This window comes from Eptesicus fuscus, chromosome 3 (assembly GCF_027574615.1).
Source record: "Eptesicus fuscus isolate TK198812 chromosome 3, DD_ASM_mEF_20220401, whole genome shotgun sequence".
Classification (NCBI taxonomy): Eukaryota; Metazoa; Chordata; class Mammalia; order Chiroptera; family Vespertilionidae; genus Eptesicus; species Eptesicus fuscus.
The window spans coordinates 14,193,242-14,209,285 of NC_072475.1; positions in this window are offsets into that span (position 1 = coordinate 14,193,242).

Below are 16,044 nucleotides of genomic sequence, written 5' to 3' on the forward strand. Positions count from 1 at the left end.
TTTCCACAATCATTCATTTACAAGTGAAGAGGTTGAAAATCAAATCCAAGGACTCTGTCTCCATGGATTATATTCTTATCCTTTAGTCTTTTATGTCTTGCATTTCTCAATCACTGAGACATGTAAATAGAAAAAAATCAACACATTTTAATTGAACTGACTTCCTTCTACTTACCAGCAATAAAAAATAGGATGATTATACAACCAAAAGTCAAATTAGACCACATCTGGACTATGTTATAATAACTTTGTCATATATTTAAGAAAAACTTCTTGGTCTAGCTAAAACTTATGCTTAATTACTTTGTGCCTAGCTCTTCTGAAAAATACTTATGTTATAAATAAAAATAATGTAAATATTTTTCTATATATATGGTAACTGAAGATTACATACGTCTGTAGTAGGTAAGGACAATACAGAAGTAAAAAGATTCAGAGTAAAAATCTAGTGATACTGCACATGTTACATAAGAAAAAATATTCTTTTTTCCTTAAATTTCTCTCAAGAAGCATATTTAAAATATTGACTGGAATTGAGAAATTTTATTAATTTTATTAAGATATGTAAGTTAAGTTGCTTAACCTTATCATTCACCCTATTGATTAATGATGGAAATTTGAAAGTTCACACAGACTGAACAAGTTTCAATTATTGCAAATTATAGTTGAATGTATCCCCCCTACAAATTCATATATTGAAACCCTAACTTCCTATGTGATCATATGAGGAAGTAGACCTTGAGGAGATAATTGGGTGGTGAGGGTGCAGCCCTTGTGAATGAGATTAATACCCTTATAGAAAGGACCCTGGAGAGCTCTCTGACCGTCCTTCCACCATGTGAGGGTTCAAGAGGATGGCATTCTGCAACCAGGAAGAAGGCTCTCACCATGCTGGCACCCTTATCTGGGTCTTTAAAACTCCAGAACTGTGAGAAACAAATATCTATTATTTATAAGCCATTCAGCCTATGGTACTTTGTTTTAGCTGCCTAATCTGAGATAGTAAGTAACAACATACCTGAAACAGGTTGTTTGGAATGGTGATAATGCATATATATTCCATCTCAAATGTTTGACCTTAAAAAAAATGAGATCAAGAAGATGCAAAAGACCAGGGTATATATAAATATTAACAATAAAGAGTTGGTTTGGGTGGATAAATTGGTTGAGACCACATGATCAAAACTGAGAATAAAAGAAGTAATTAACAACCGCTGGGCAGTGGCTTAAATTTCACTTTCTCTAAAATTTACTTCTTTCCTGTCCCACCATTCTATTTTAGTAGAAATTGATAGACATCTGCATGTCTTTAAAATGTGTAGAGCACTCTTAGCCTCACATTATAAAAGGGAAAGACAATCTGGAAAGCATCAGTGAGTAAATGAAGATACCCCAAGGCAAACTGAATGTAGCATGAACACAGGATTGGAAACGTTTTGCATCATATTTGTAGAATTGTTAAATAGTGTTAACACAAGTTAATAGCTGAGGTTATTTATTTATGTTAACCAGTGGTTGTTACTCTTGCCCTTTAATTACACACACACACACACACACACACACACACACACACACCTGCTTCTACAGCAATAAAATGGTAACACAATGAAACTGATACATAAGCACATTTTGAAATAGGTTTCAGTAATGTCTGACATTTATATTCAAACTTTCATTCTAAATGATTGGTATGTTCTTTACATAATGTATGCATAGCAGGTGTTTCAATCTCCAAAAGAAGCTCCACTGAGGTAGAAATAAAGCAATTTTTCTGCATCAGCAACTGAAAAGGTTTTTTTTAAGGGGATAATAATAATGTTTGAAACCAAACTAGAAATGGGAAATCACGATAGAGTCAGTCTTATCTCAATTATTGATAATGGACCTAAGAGGCTATCTTTCAAAGGCTTATGTAGTTGGCATGTTATATAAACAAATATACACATATAAAGCTTAAAGAATCTGATTTAATTGTATCCAAGTACATAAATAATTAAAGTTAAATATAAAAAATTCCACATGAATGCATAAATCACTAACTTATTAGCTATATATTTGCCTGTAGTTGATTTTGCTGAGGCTGTAATACTTAGGAGAAAAATCAGAACCTGACAAAATAGTTTGAACTTATAGCCTGTTTTAACTGAAATGATCACTTGGATATTGCACATAAATTATGATAGTGAAAGCACTTAGGTTTGTGAAGAGTTAGCATTAATTAATAATGTATTTTGCATTTAATATGCTATTCTCTAGCACTTAAAACTAAGATTTATAGAATTTTTCCAAGAATATGAAGGGGATGTTATAAGGGCTCCATTGCTTTTGCCAGGCAGAATCCCTCACTGAAACAGATAACCAACACAATATTTGGGGTTTAGGAAATTAGGTATTGCTATAATTACAAGTATCGAGGAAGTAGGAGAAATCCAGTTTTAAAGTAAGTTAATAAAGATTATGTACATCTTCACACCAGAAATAAGATAAAAACAAAGCTGTAATTTAACAAATAAACCTGAGTAATTCCCTCTTTTTTATGGTCCATGAAAGTGATGAAATAACTTTCTAGGCCCAAAATAGTTGCTTTTGCATGCAGTGCCACATCAGTAAACCAAAGCTTGATTCCTATGCATCCTTTGCTCTGACCAGAAATGCAGTATATCCAGCCAGCCAATCCTTAAACTCCAACCAAGTCTGGGCTCCATACTTATTTCCTTCTCATCCCAAATTAGGTTGGCTTTGTGGCTTGAGCCAATCCAATATTTTCTACTTGTCTCTTCCTTATTCTTTGTTCTTTATTCTATAAAGACTTCCTACCTTCTGCTCCACTTTGCAGTTCTCCCAATAGAGACTGTTTAGCTTCATGAATTGTTAAGTACTTTGTTTACATTACGTAGTCTTCTTTATTTTTTAACAAAAGTAAACAAATATAAATGAAAATGGAACAATTCAGTTAGTTATCTTGAATCTTAGTATTACAATAAAAATAAGCCAAGGGCAAATTTATCTACTCTTGACTTGAAATGATACATCTACACAATAGCATTTACCCCAATTGTTGTTGCTGTTGACTTTACTGTCTACCTTGAAAGTGCTGGTAGTATTGATTTTGAAGGTACATATAAATTTTAGCAAGTAGGGGAGTTTGGAAATATTGTACAATATTTGCAAATAATGAGGTTCTACCATATTTCTCCCTCTATGCTGCTGGTCCTTGATAATAAAGCTCCAATGGGCATGCCCAACAAGAATTTATGTAATTGTCAAAACACTTGAAAAATTTCAAAATAAAATACGTACAAGATTAAATTACTTAGAGCTATAACATTGAATAAAGACTAAATAATCTACAAATGTTTCCCTATTAAATTAGGTTGTTCATTTTTTTGTTTGTTTTTGTTTTTACTGGTGGGGATAGGCAATATATGAAATGATTGATTTAAAACTTGTATTTCTGGCCCATAGCAGATCTGTGGGTGACATGAATACCTACTGTGTTGTTTTGGGGCTACCATCTCTAGCTGACTGATTGACAGTGAACGTATTTGGTAGAGTGTGATGATCAGAGAAACTGCAAAACTGCTCTGGAGTCTATTATTGCTGAAATGCTTCTGTGTCAAAGAGCCAACAGGAGTTGTGCCGCAGTCCTCTGGGGTGAATGTTTCCTAAGGCCGAATGCTGATAAGTTTACTAAGATACTGTGAATATTTTCAGGCCATGGGCTTTAAGGAGATTCTGAAAGTATAGGTATCTTTATATAATCAGTATTCAAAGTGATTGATATACCCTTAGATGTGACTATAAAGCAAGTAAGAGACTTTATTAAAACCTGTTAGCAGAAGCTGAGGAACTTGAAAATTATTTCTGAGTTATTTATAATTCTTAATAAAACTTTAGGAAATGCAGGAGCTCTGGGGGATGTAAATGGTCAATTTAAGGGAAGAAAATTAGTCAATTTGATGGTAACACTAAATGCCACAAAGTGACTTTAAAAGGAAAGTTTTTAAAAACTTTCAAAGATTCTTTGAAAACACAAAACAAAAACAAACACATAATTTTTATATTTCAAAGAAAATAGGGAAGATAAAATGCAGAAATAAAGTGGCAGGAACAAAAGAGTAAATTGGGAAAATTCCAGATAATCAAGGTAGTTTGACCACATGTGGTTATCTGCTCGCCTATTCACAACTCAAATGTAGAAAATAAGTTTAAAAAAAACACAAAGCCTAATGGGATTTCAGCCTGTTTTTGGAAAGCCAGCAGATGGAGATGCAGTAGCAGACTTAGCAGAGAAAGAGAAGGAACAAACCAGGAATGAACGGACCCCATCAAAGCCCAGAGAGGGTGGGTCAACACTCAGGAGTGCTGTAACTTGAAAACAGGACGGAAGACAAGGAGTTGAAGTTGAAGTTGAAAAGAGAAGATAGAGAACTCCAGAAGGATCAAGAAAGAAAACTGAAATGGAAAATAATATTTCTGAAAATTGTTTCACAGGTTTGATGGAGCAGATAAGTGAAGCTTATTTGTTTAAAAAAAAATGAATCATAACCACAGCACTACGTGGCTCAGTGTTGAAGAGTATTGACATCATCTAAATATTTATATAGTCCAAGTATTATCCTCATAATTGGCTAGTTAAGATTAACGAAGGAAAGAAAGCAAAGGGAGAATCAGACATTGTTGAGCATCTTCAGTTGAGTAGTAGAAATCTGTTTGCTTCACCAGGAAGCTACAGCTTCACACCCCAGGGAATCACAGCATTGTCCCTCCAAGGGGATTAACACCCCTCTCTTTCCCCACCCAGTACTGGATTGTTGTGGGGGGAGAAAGGGGGGGGTAAGCAGATGTGCAATAGAAGCAGAATAAGTCAGGGTGAAGTAGAGAAGGTGCTCGCCTGTCAGCCTAGCCTGGGGAACAATGGGTTGGCTAGGTGGTGACCACATCAGAAGCATGCGAAATCTTGCAAAGTTAATTGATTAGTTTTTAGAAGCTCCTGGTTAAAATCCCCAGGCAAAGAGTTCCCTCACTCATTCTTGTTCACTCTTGTTCTCTCTTGCTCTCTCTTGCTCCTTGACCTGCACTCGCCAGTGCACTGGCCTGTTCTCTCTCCTTAGTCATGTGGCCTGAAGCAGCCACATGACCCAAGGCACGGTAGACTTCACACTCAGGATACTGGACTGGACTGGGCTTTGATATGGAGCAGAAACGCAGGGCAGTGGCCCATATTCTGGCCCTGCTGAAGACAGGATTGCACTTCTTCCAGGGTGGGAAGGATGGAGATGAGACCTCGGAGGGGAACCCCCTTAATTTTGCATCATCAATAAAGCTTTCCACGAAACCCCATCCTCCTGTGGCAGCCTCAGGAAATGCATTTCCTCGAAGCTCCCAAGAATTCCACTTCCACCAATAACACAAGTAAATATAGACTCATAATGTGAACAATAATCAAGATTCGATTTGCAGAAATTTGGAAGTAGGTGGTAAGGAACTATCCTCAACTAACTCGTCAGGAAGACAGGAGATGATGTCTGAAACAAAAATAAGATGAAAAAGTGTAAACATTATTTGGAAATATAAAGCTAATATATGAAGAAAGAGCTGAAAGACTTAAAAGTATTTTTCTTAGTGCTGGAAGTCTGGGGTAGACAGTAGCAAGAGAAACAATCAGAGAAAAAAAAAAGCCAGTTTTTATTATAAGCCTTAGTAACATTTAACTGTTTTTAAATGCACTTGAATGTACAAACAAAAATAATAACTAATAATGGGAAGGGGTTTGAACAATGGCATATAAGTGGTTCGTGGTATAATTTTATAGGCCAATGGGAGGACAAAAACCCCATATTATTGATATATAGATACCCTTTTAAAAAATTTCACCATTTGTTACTTGGCTTCTTCTTTTTAGACTTTTATCATTATTTTTATTTAGAATAAAAAAAGCATTATGTTATTCTATTGCTTAGCTATGAGTGCCCCTAAGGCCATCCACCAGTTGCTACCTCTGCTAAATGGAATCCTTTGCCTTTTTAAAACTTTGTATCTATTTCCATACGTAAAACCTATATAATACCAGTTTAGAGTTTAAATGTCCCACTATGCATTGTTCCCTCTGAGTTTTTTCTGACGTAAATATCCTTTCATCCTTCTCTCTTAATTGAAACCTTTTTATTTGTAGTTTAAGCCTGGTTTTTAATTTATTTTTTAATATTTATATTAATGTATAATTGACAAAATGTATCTTACCAGTTTCAATTATATGTCATAGTGATTTGGTATTTATACACATTATTAAATGATTCCCCACAGTAAGTCTGGTTACCATCTGTCACCCTACAAAGCTATTATAACTATTGGCTATATTCTCCATTATATCCCCATTACTTATTTATTTTATAATTGAAACTTTGTACCACCTAATCCCCTTCACCTACTTTGCCCATCCCTACTGGTAACCATAATTTTTGTTTATGTCTATGAGTCTTTTATTTTCCTCACTTGAGGATATTTATTTCATTGTCTTCTAGAGGGAGAGAGAGAAAAAAAGAGAGCAATATCCATGTGAGAGAGACACATCCATCAGTTGCCTCTCACATGCACCCCAACCAGGCTAGCTTTTGTACCTGCCTTTAACCAGGTGCGTAGGCCAATGCTCTAACTACTGAATCACACAGGCCAGGGCATTTTTTTTTTTTGTTTGTTTTTCTCATTTGTTTTGTTTTTTTAGATTTCACGTGTACGTGAAATCATACGGCATTTGCCTTTCTTTGACTGATTTATTTCACTTAGCATAATATCCTCTAGGTCCATTCGTGTTATCACATAAGGCAAGATTTATCCTTTTTATAGCTGAGTCTTCTGCAAAAAGCAAATAGAAATCTATTCAAGTCCTCTTGAAGTTTACATTTAAAGACAACTATATTTTATAGTTATTTTTTTATATCCAGCAACCAGTCCAGTGATCTGTACAGAATAGCATTTCAATAAACATTTGTGGATAATGCAGAATTACAGGGAACTAAGTTTAGTAATTAATCAGCATATCTTATGCCAACTGGGTGTGAAAGCCTATAATATGGAGATACTTTCATACATATCACATCACTCAGGGTAAGGATTTGTTATGAAGAGATGTTATGTACAGATAGTCTAACCTATTAACTGTGGCTCTATTCTTGAAAATACCAAAAATTGATTTAGTTTGTCAAACTGCATATAAACAGGCAGAAAGTAAGTCTGACCTTATGCAGCAACAGAGCATGGTATTTGTAAAACCAAAAGTTTTAAAGAAACACATCGTCTAATAAACTGGAAACGGTGGTGACATTTTACAGCTTAAATGTGAAATGAAAGGGCATTTCATTGACATTCATGATGCTCTAAAACGAAGGAAATTACATTGTCTATAAACAGCATTAAGTAGCCCACCAGTGTTTCTCCACATTGTTGATTATTCATGAAACCTCTGGACAGGTCTCAGCTGGCTCACATACTGCCCTGCCCTGCTCAACTCTGCAACCTGCTCTGTGGCCTGCTCCCTCTTGGTCACATCAAAGCAGCCTCCTCATTCTCCACCTTGGCTTGGGCCGCCTCTGTGGCTTTGAAACCTGCTCACAGCTCAGGGTCCCCGGGCAATGCCTTCAGCCAAGACCTGAGCTGCTTCTCATTCCAGGCTCTGCTAGGCGTGCATTGGTACAGGAAGAAAGTTCTTAGATTCGATAGCCTGTTCAATCCCATTTAAACCCAAAGGAAGATATATCTGCAGGAAAAGTGTAGATCTCTCCTGGATCTGTAGAGCAGAGAGACTCAGAAGCTGTCTAGTGTGAACTTAATTATCAAGCTGACAAACCGTAGGAATCCCTTTCCACGTCCCGCGTGGTCCAGGGTTCCGGTTCAGGGTTCGAGTTCTGGAGAAGGGCCGCACACAAATGAAAGGAGACTTGAAGAAATTCAGTTTGGCGAAATGGGGGGCCAGGCGGTAGTCCACCTCTAGTGGGAGAACTACTGACTGCTCTGGCTCTGCCATCCCTTTTGTTGAGGCTTTGGGGAAAACATCTTAGTCAAGATAAACAGAAATATACATGTAGCCCTTAGGCAGGAAATAACAAAAACTTAATGGGACAAACCAAGGTGGAAGCTGCTTCAGCTAACAATATCTCAACTAAAGGGTGAGTGGTTAGAGCAATTAAGGTTGTTGACCAGGCTTCCTGGCTTCCTGTCAACATCTCTCTTTTAGTGAAACTGATTTGTTTCCGGCAACAAACCGTAAGGGGAATATGGAAAAGCCACTGCTAAAGAGGAGAGAGATTGTGAGGTAGCCGCGGAGAAGGACGGGGGCAACCACGTATAAAGTGGTCTCGTGGCATACGGTATGCCGCAGATGTTCTCAAAGTGTGGCTTGGGAAATCTGGGTGTTCCCAGACCCTTTCACTGGCATGTAAGAAGTCAAAGCTACCTATTGTCATAAACAATTAAGGTGTTATTTGCCTTTCTCCTTCTTATTCTCTCTGGAACAAACAGTATAGTTTTATGGACTCATGACATGATGATATAAGTTTGAAGACAAGTTGTGTGTTTGTGTGTCATGTGTTTTTAAAATTCCTCAATTTAAATATCTAGTAAACATCCAGAGATATAAGCAACATAAACAAAAGCTCTTTGGATTCCTCAATCCAGGCATTCCTTGCTTTGCCTGGTTCTGATGTGCCTGAGTTTTCTGTTGACCCTGTGCTGTGCAGAGTGAGAGTGGCTGTAACTGTGAGAGTGTAGAGGTGTGTGTCTGGAAAGGTTTTTCCAGGGGACAGGTGTGTTTACAGTTCTGACCTTCTGATTTGAGGCGCTGTATTTGAATGCTTACCCTTTGTCTCCTGATATAAAGAGGGGCTAAGAATCTCTGTCCAGTCTACCTCTTAGATTTTTGTGAGTGTTTGGTAACGATTAAGATCATAGAAATAAAATTAAAAAAACACTTTAGTAATGGCAAATTTTAATGATACACTACCACTAACATGTGTGTGCTCCTTATATGAAAACAATGTTCTAGGCAAATTATGTCTGCTGATTTAGCCTTATAAGTACCTTATAACATAGATAGGGTTACTATCCATATGTTACATTTGATGAAACTGAGGTTGAGAGAGGTTAAATAATTTTTATAAGTGAACAAACATTTCTTGGGATATATTCCTAGCAGTGGGATCACTGGGTCAAATGGGAGTTCCATTTTTAGTTTTTTGAGGAAACTCCATACTGTTCTCCACAGTGGCTGTACCAGTCTGCATTCTCACCGGCAGTGCACAAGGGTTCCTTTTATTCCACATCCTCTCCAGCACTTGTCATTTGTTGATTTGTTGATAGTAGCAATTCTGACAGGTGTGAGATGGTACCGCATTGTCATTTTGATTTGCACCTCTCAGATAATTAGTGACTTTGAGCATGTTTTCATATGTCTCTTGGCCTTCCTAATGTCCTCTTTCAAAAAGTGTCTATTTAGGTCCTTTGCCCATTTTTTGATTGGATTGTTTATCTTCCTTTTGTTAAGCTGTGTGAGTTCCCTGTAAATGTTGAAGATTAAAACCTTATCAGTGATAACATTGGCAAGTATGTTCTCCCATGCAATGGGCTTTCTTGTTGTTTTGTTGATGGTTTCTTTTGCTGTGCAGAAGCTATTTTTTTTTTTTTTTGCTTTTTTTCCCTCTGCCCTGAGCAATATTTTATTCTTTTTTTGTGTGTGGTAATTTTATAATTTTATTTATTTATTTTTGCATTTTGATTTCTTTATTAATTAAGGTATTACATATTGGGAAGGTAATGGGGGGGTTGAGGACAAATATGTGCAGAAGCTTTTTATTTTGATGTAGTCCCATTTGTTTATTTTCTCTTTAGTTTCCATTGTCCTAGGAGCTGTATTGGTGAAGATATTGCTTTGGCATATGTCTGAGATTTTGCTGCCTGTGGATTCCGCTAATATTTTTATGGTTTCCTGTCTTATGTTTAAGTCCTTTATCCATTTTCAGTTTATTTTTGTGATGGAATTAGTGGATGGTCTAGTTTCATTTTTTTGCATATATCTGTCCAATTTTCCCAACACTATTTATTGAAGAGACTGTCTTAACTCCAATGTATGTATGAATATATCCCAATAAACTAGAAACACCCATCAGAAAGGATATATGCACCCCTATGTTCATAGCAGGACAATTTACCATAGCTAAGATTTCGAAACAGCCTAAGTGCCTATCAGCAGATGAGTGGATTAAAACCTGTGGTACATCTACACAATGGAATACTATGCTGCTGTGAAAAAGAAGGGATTCTTACCATTTGCAACAGCATGGATGGAACTGGAGAGCATTATGCTAAGCGAAATAAGCCCGTCAGAGAAAGATAAATATCACATGATCTCACTCATTTGTGGAATATAATGAACAACATAAACTGATGAACAAAAACAGATCCAGAGACAGAGAAGCATTGATCAGACCATCAAACCTCAGAGGGAAGGTAGGGGAGGGTGGGGGTAAGGGGGAGAGATCAACCAAAGGACTTGTATGCATGCATATAAGCATAACCAATGGACACAGACACCAGGGGGTTGAGGGCATGAGTGGGGGTTGGGGGAGCAATGGGGGATAAGGACACATATTTAATACCTTAATCAATAAAGAAAAAAAAATAGGAAAAAATAAAAGACCACTTGAAAATTGGGATTGCAATAAATAAATGAACAAACATTTCTATTTAGAGAAGTTTTATTTTAGAAAAATTGAGCATAAACTACAGAGTTGCCATATACCTTCTCCACTCACAAATAGCTATGCATTTGTACCAAAATGAACTTACAGTGACACATTATTACCCCCTAAAGTCCATAGTTTACATTCAGGTTCACCCTTGATGTTATATTCTATGGGTTTTGACAAATGTTTACTGGCATATATCCACAGTTGTAGTACATTTAGAATATTTTCACTTCCTTGAACTCCTCTAAGCCAGGCCTATCCATCCTTCCTTCCCCACAACCCCTGGCAAACACTGATATTTTTACCTTCTCCATAGTCCGGAATGTGATATAATTGGAATCGTTAAGTATATAGTCTCTCACATTGTCTTCTTTCTCTTAATAATATTTAAGTTTCCTCTATGTCTTTTTATGGTTTTAACACTGAGTAACATCTCATTATGTGTGTATACTATAAGTCTTTTATTCACTCACCTGCTGAAGGACATCTTGGTTGCTTCTAAGTTTTGGCAATTATGAATAAGGCTGCTATCGACATCATTTACAGTTTTTTGAGTGAATGTAACTTTTCAACTCCTTTGGGTAGTTAAATGCCAAGAATCCTGATTGCTGGATCGTTTGGTACAAATAGGTTCAGCTTTGTGAGAAAGGGCCCAAATGTCTTCCAAAGGATCTGAACTCTTTTGCATTCCCAGCAGCAGTGAAAGACGGTTTACGTTGTTAAGTAACTTTTGAACTTGCCAGAAGTCAACTAGCTAATCAGTGGTTGATGTGGAATTTAAATTCAGTATGAGGCTGACAAGCTTCAAAACCCTTAAAGGAAAAAAACAAAACAAAGTGGTACTCATTTAGCCTTTTATCTCCACCCCCAATACACATACACTGAGAGCTTCCTGGCTATTTGGGAAATTTCCGCTTTGCCTAGTTGGAACAGTCCAGAGCATTCTAGAGTGTGTCCCAGGAATAGCATGAGAGGATATTGCCTCCAAAATACTACTCTACCAATCCCTGCAGTTTCACATACAATATATTTGCAAATATCTAAAAAATAAGATTACAGATCCAAAAGTTCCTGGCATTATATAAAACAGAGCTTTTTTCAGAAGGATTTTGTTAATTTTGTTAGCCATCAAGAAGGAACTTGATATAAACAAACTTAAAGAAAATGTATCAAAAACCTAACAGTGACTTAAGACTTGGATGCAACAACAGAATGGAAAGAATGAGAGTGAGGGAAAACATCCAAATTGCCTTTCTTTGGTCTATGAGATAAAAATTATGCATTTTACAAAGAGGCCACAATGTAATTTTGAATATATATAACATACGTAAGTATTTTATGAAGCTTCTTCATTCAATCTCATTTTTCCATTTTACATCTTTATGCTTTTGACTTGTCAGTAATATTTTCCATAAAAGTTGAGAAAGAGCTATAAAAATGGCCCAAGTATTTTCTCCTTTCTTCTTCCGTTCTCTTTCCCAACATGGACATATAGATGTGATCTGCAAGAGAAAAATAAAACACATTTCCTGTTACAATATTTGAGGAAACAAATAATAAGTTTCAAAGATAGTCGCATTGGCTCCCAACCCTCTCATCAATCACCCTCCACTCCAACACAGGAAAGCACTTCATCTGGACGACTCTTTGGCAACTGACTTAGTACAATATGGTTGTTGATCTCTTATGGCCTCTTCTAGCTTCCAGTGTGAGATGATTGAGTCCCATGCCACATGCTTACTTTCTGCAATAAGTGGGAGGTAAAGAATGATGTCTCATTTCCAAGGTTTCTTTGTACCCTAGCTTGTTTACCAGGATCACTTTTGATTTAGACCCTTTCCCTCAGCACTTATGATTTTTTTTTTACATTTTAATGAAGCTGTTTTATTAAAATAAGCAGCATTAAAATAAGCCAAGAAGATATTGGGAGAACTTCACTTGTGTTCCAATTCTTGCAAAAGTCTCCTTCAGTGATATATGAGGTGCATGTTCAGTGAATGAAGCTAACCAGTGGTTAAAGCTCACCATGACCAGCAATAAACTATCACTTTCCCAGCCCTTCCCAATGGCAGCACACATAAGGGCTGGGGAAAGTGATAGGTTATTAAAAAAATATTTTTATTTATTTTAGAGAGAAGAAGGGTAAGGGATAGAGAGATAGAAACATCGATGAGAGAGAAACATTCATGAGCTGCCTCCTGCACGCCCCCTACAGGGATCGAGCCTTTAATCAGGGCATGTGCCTTGCTGGGAATCGAACCAGTGACCTCTTAGTTCATGGGTTGATGCTCAACCACTGAGCCATACCAGCTGAGTCCTATGCAACACATTGCTTAAAAATTGTCTAAGAAAAATTGTGCAAGACAGATTTAAGCAGGCAAGAAAGATCTTATTCAAGGCTACTGCATTCCTATATAATTTTATTAACCAATGTCACCCCAATAAATTAACAAAAAAATGTAAAAAAAAAAGACTATTGCATTAGGGGAGAGAGATTGAACTTCACTGAAACTAAAGACAGTGAGCATTGAGCATTTCTAAGCACTGAGGTGCACTAATGGAAAAAAGAAGTACTGGAGGATGTTAGGGGAAGGTGGCTCAATGTGATTAAGACATCTGTATTTGCTAATGTCTTTTATCAGAAGTTAGACTCCTACTTTCCCACAGAGATTGGGAGATAAGGGCACTATCTTTCTTGATGATTACATTTCGAAGGAACAGCTCCCAGGACCTTGAGAAAAATATTTCTGGTTTGTAAAACTGGCAAGAGTCTGGGAGAATAATTGCATCTCAAAGGGGCAGGGAGAGAATTACAATGGAAAGTTTTCTAAAGTAAATGCTGAAAGAAAAGGTAGGCCACAGGCTTATAATCAAGGGGAAAAACTGTCTAAAGTGCAATCAAACTGAGGGGAACATCAAGGCCATCTGGGTCAAAATAGAGGTGCACTTGGACAAGAGTGGCTAGGAACAGCGGATGTCATAGTGGAGGGTTTGTCACAGTAGAGGGACAAGTATGCATCGTTATTTTCTCTGCTGACCAATTGGTATAGGAACTAATTGTGCTGTTGCTCGTGGGTGGACTTTGAAATATACCAAGATGCCTCACCATCAGTCAGTGAGGTGGCTGAAAAACATGAAAATTATGGCTTAGCTGCATGTAAAATATGTACGGGAAGTATGGCTGGGCAGATCCCCTGTAAAGCAGAGGGAGTCATTCATTTACCCTTGGTACAGCAATTTTATTATTTGTTTGAGGTTAAACATCTACATTTATCATTTAGTAACACTATTTTGGAGGTGCGGGATAAGGACCTTTCTCATTCCCTGAAAGCAAAGCAGCAAACACGATACAATTCTTTTTTCTTTCTTACTTTAATTGTTTAAAGTATTACATAGAGTATTACATATGTCTCCTTTTCCCCCATTGACCTCCTGTCCACCCCCACCCCCTAGCACATGCCCTCACCCCCCTAGTGTCTGTGTCTGTTGGTTATGCTTATATGAATAGATACAAGTCCTTTGGTTGATCTGTTACAAACTCCCGGCCCCCCACCTTCCCACTGAAGTTTGACAGTGTGTTTGATGCTTAATGTTCAATGAAAATTTGATTTCTAAATGTCCATGTCTCACAAAAGTACATGGCACATTTGTGATTTGCAGACTATATCTGTCAGCATTTGTCATCCACTATAGGCGGTAATAATGTCATAGACCATAAAAATAAACAAGAAAACAAAAATCCAGAAGATAAAAATTTGCTAGATAATCATCAACATTTCTTCAAAAAGTTGAAAAGTTATGGCTGAAGATGTTGAGGTGGAACTACAGACTGTGCATTTACATACCATTTTGTGAAACATAAACTTTTGTTTTAATCAAATGCCTATTTTTAAGTAATTCCTCTGTACCCAATTCTAAATTTTCTTAAACATGTATAAAAAGATTGCCCATTTTTAATTGGATGAATTTATATTTTTTCCTGCTATTGTATACATTTGAGAAGATGTATATTTTTATATCTAATTTGATTTAAAAACTCAAAAGAAACATAAAAAGAAGTAGCATGTCAAATTTTGAACTGTAAATGTTTTATCCAAAGACAGATATTCTCAAAAGATATTGGCAATGCTTTTGAAAATATTTGGGCTGAAATATTTTAATAGCAGAGGTAAAAATTTTAGAATATCCACTTTTTAGTAGAATTTTAATTAATCCAACACATTAGCAAATTCAGATACAGCTTTTCCCTATAGCACACATAATGCTCTATAGAGCCTAGCCATATATCAGTTTTTGGGGCTTAATAACAAATCACTTACAGAACACACTCATTTAAAGCAATTATTTTATTTAGATTCAGATTCTGTCTTGTGCTGCCTCAGCTAATCTCTCCAAGATATGCTCATACAGTTCCTCTTACATAGCTGATGGTGTGTGGCTGAGGCTAGATGGTTATTGCAGCCTTTCTCATATCTCTATGTCATAGATATATCTTCCTATCTAATAAAAGAGTAATATTCAAATTGACCATACCTCTGCTACATGCACAAGCCACGCCCACAAGTCACTCCCACAAGCCAATCAGGAGTGAATATGCAAATAAACCCAACCAAGATGGCTTCAGCAACAGAGAGCTGGAGGGAGGCTTGGGTTTCCCCTGGCAATGGAGGAAGCCAAGCTTTCCGCCTGCCCTTGCTGGCCTAGGCCTCCACTCAAGGCTACAAAGTTTCAATGATAGAACATAAATAAATCCCAACATAAATGGTGGCAGGCACGGAGCTGGAGAGAGCAGGAGGCAGGAGGCTAGGTTTGCCCCCGGCAATGGAGGAAGCCAAGCTTTCTGCATGCCCTAGTCTGCCTAGGCCTTCACTGCAGGCTACAAATTTTCAATTATAGAAGATAAGTAAAGCCCAACAGAAATGTCTGCGGCCACAGAGCGAGCAGAAGGCTTGGCTCCACTCCAGGCTACAAAGTTTCAATTGTAGAAGATAAATAAATCCCAGATACCAGGGCCTACGCTTGGGTCTCCAGGGGGTGTGGCCGGCCTGCAAACCACCACAGGCCCCTCGCCCAGGCCGCCCCACGCCCCAAGGGAACCCTCACCCTGATCTGGGACACCCTTCAGGGCAAACCAGCTGGCCCCCACCCATGCACCAGGCCTCTATCCTATCTAATAAAAGAGTAATATGCAGATTTACCATCACTCCAACACACAGATGGCTGCCCCCATGTGGTCAAAAGATCCTGCCCCCATGTGGACACAAGATGGCCACCACAAGATGGCCAGCAGAGGAGGGCAGTTGGG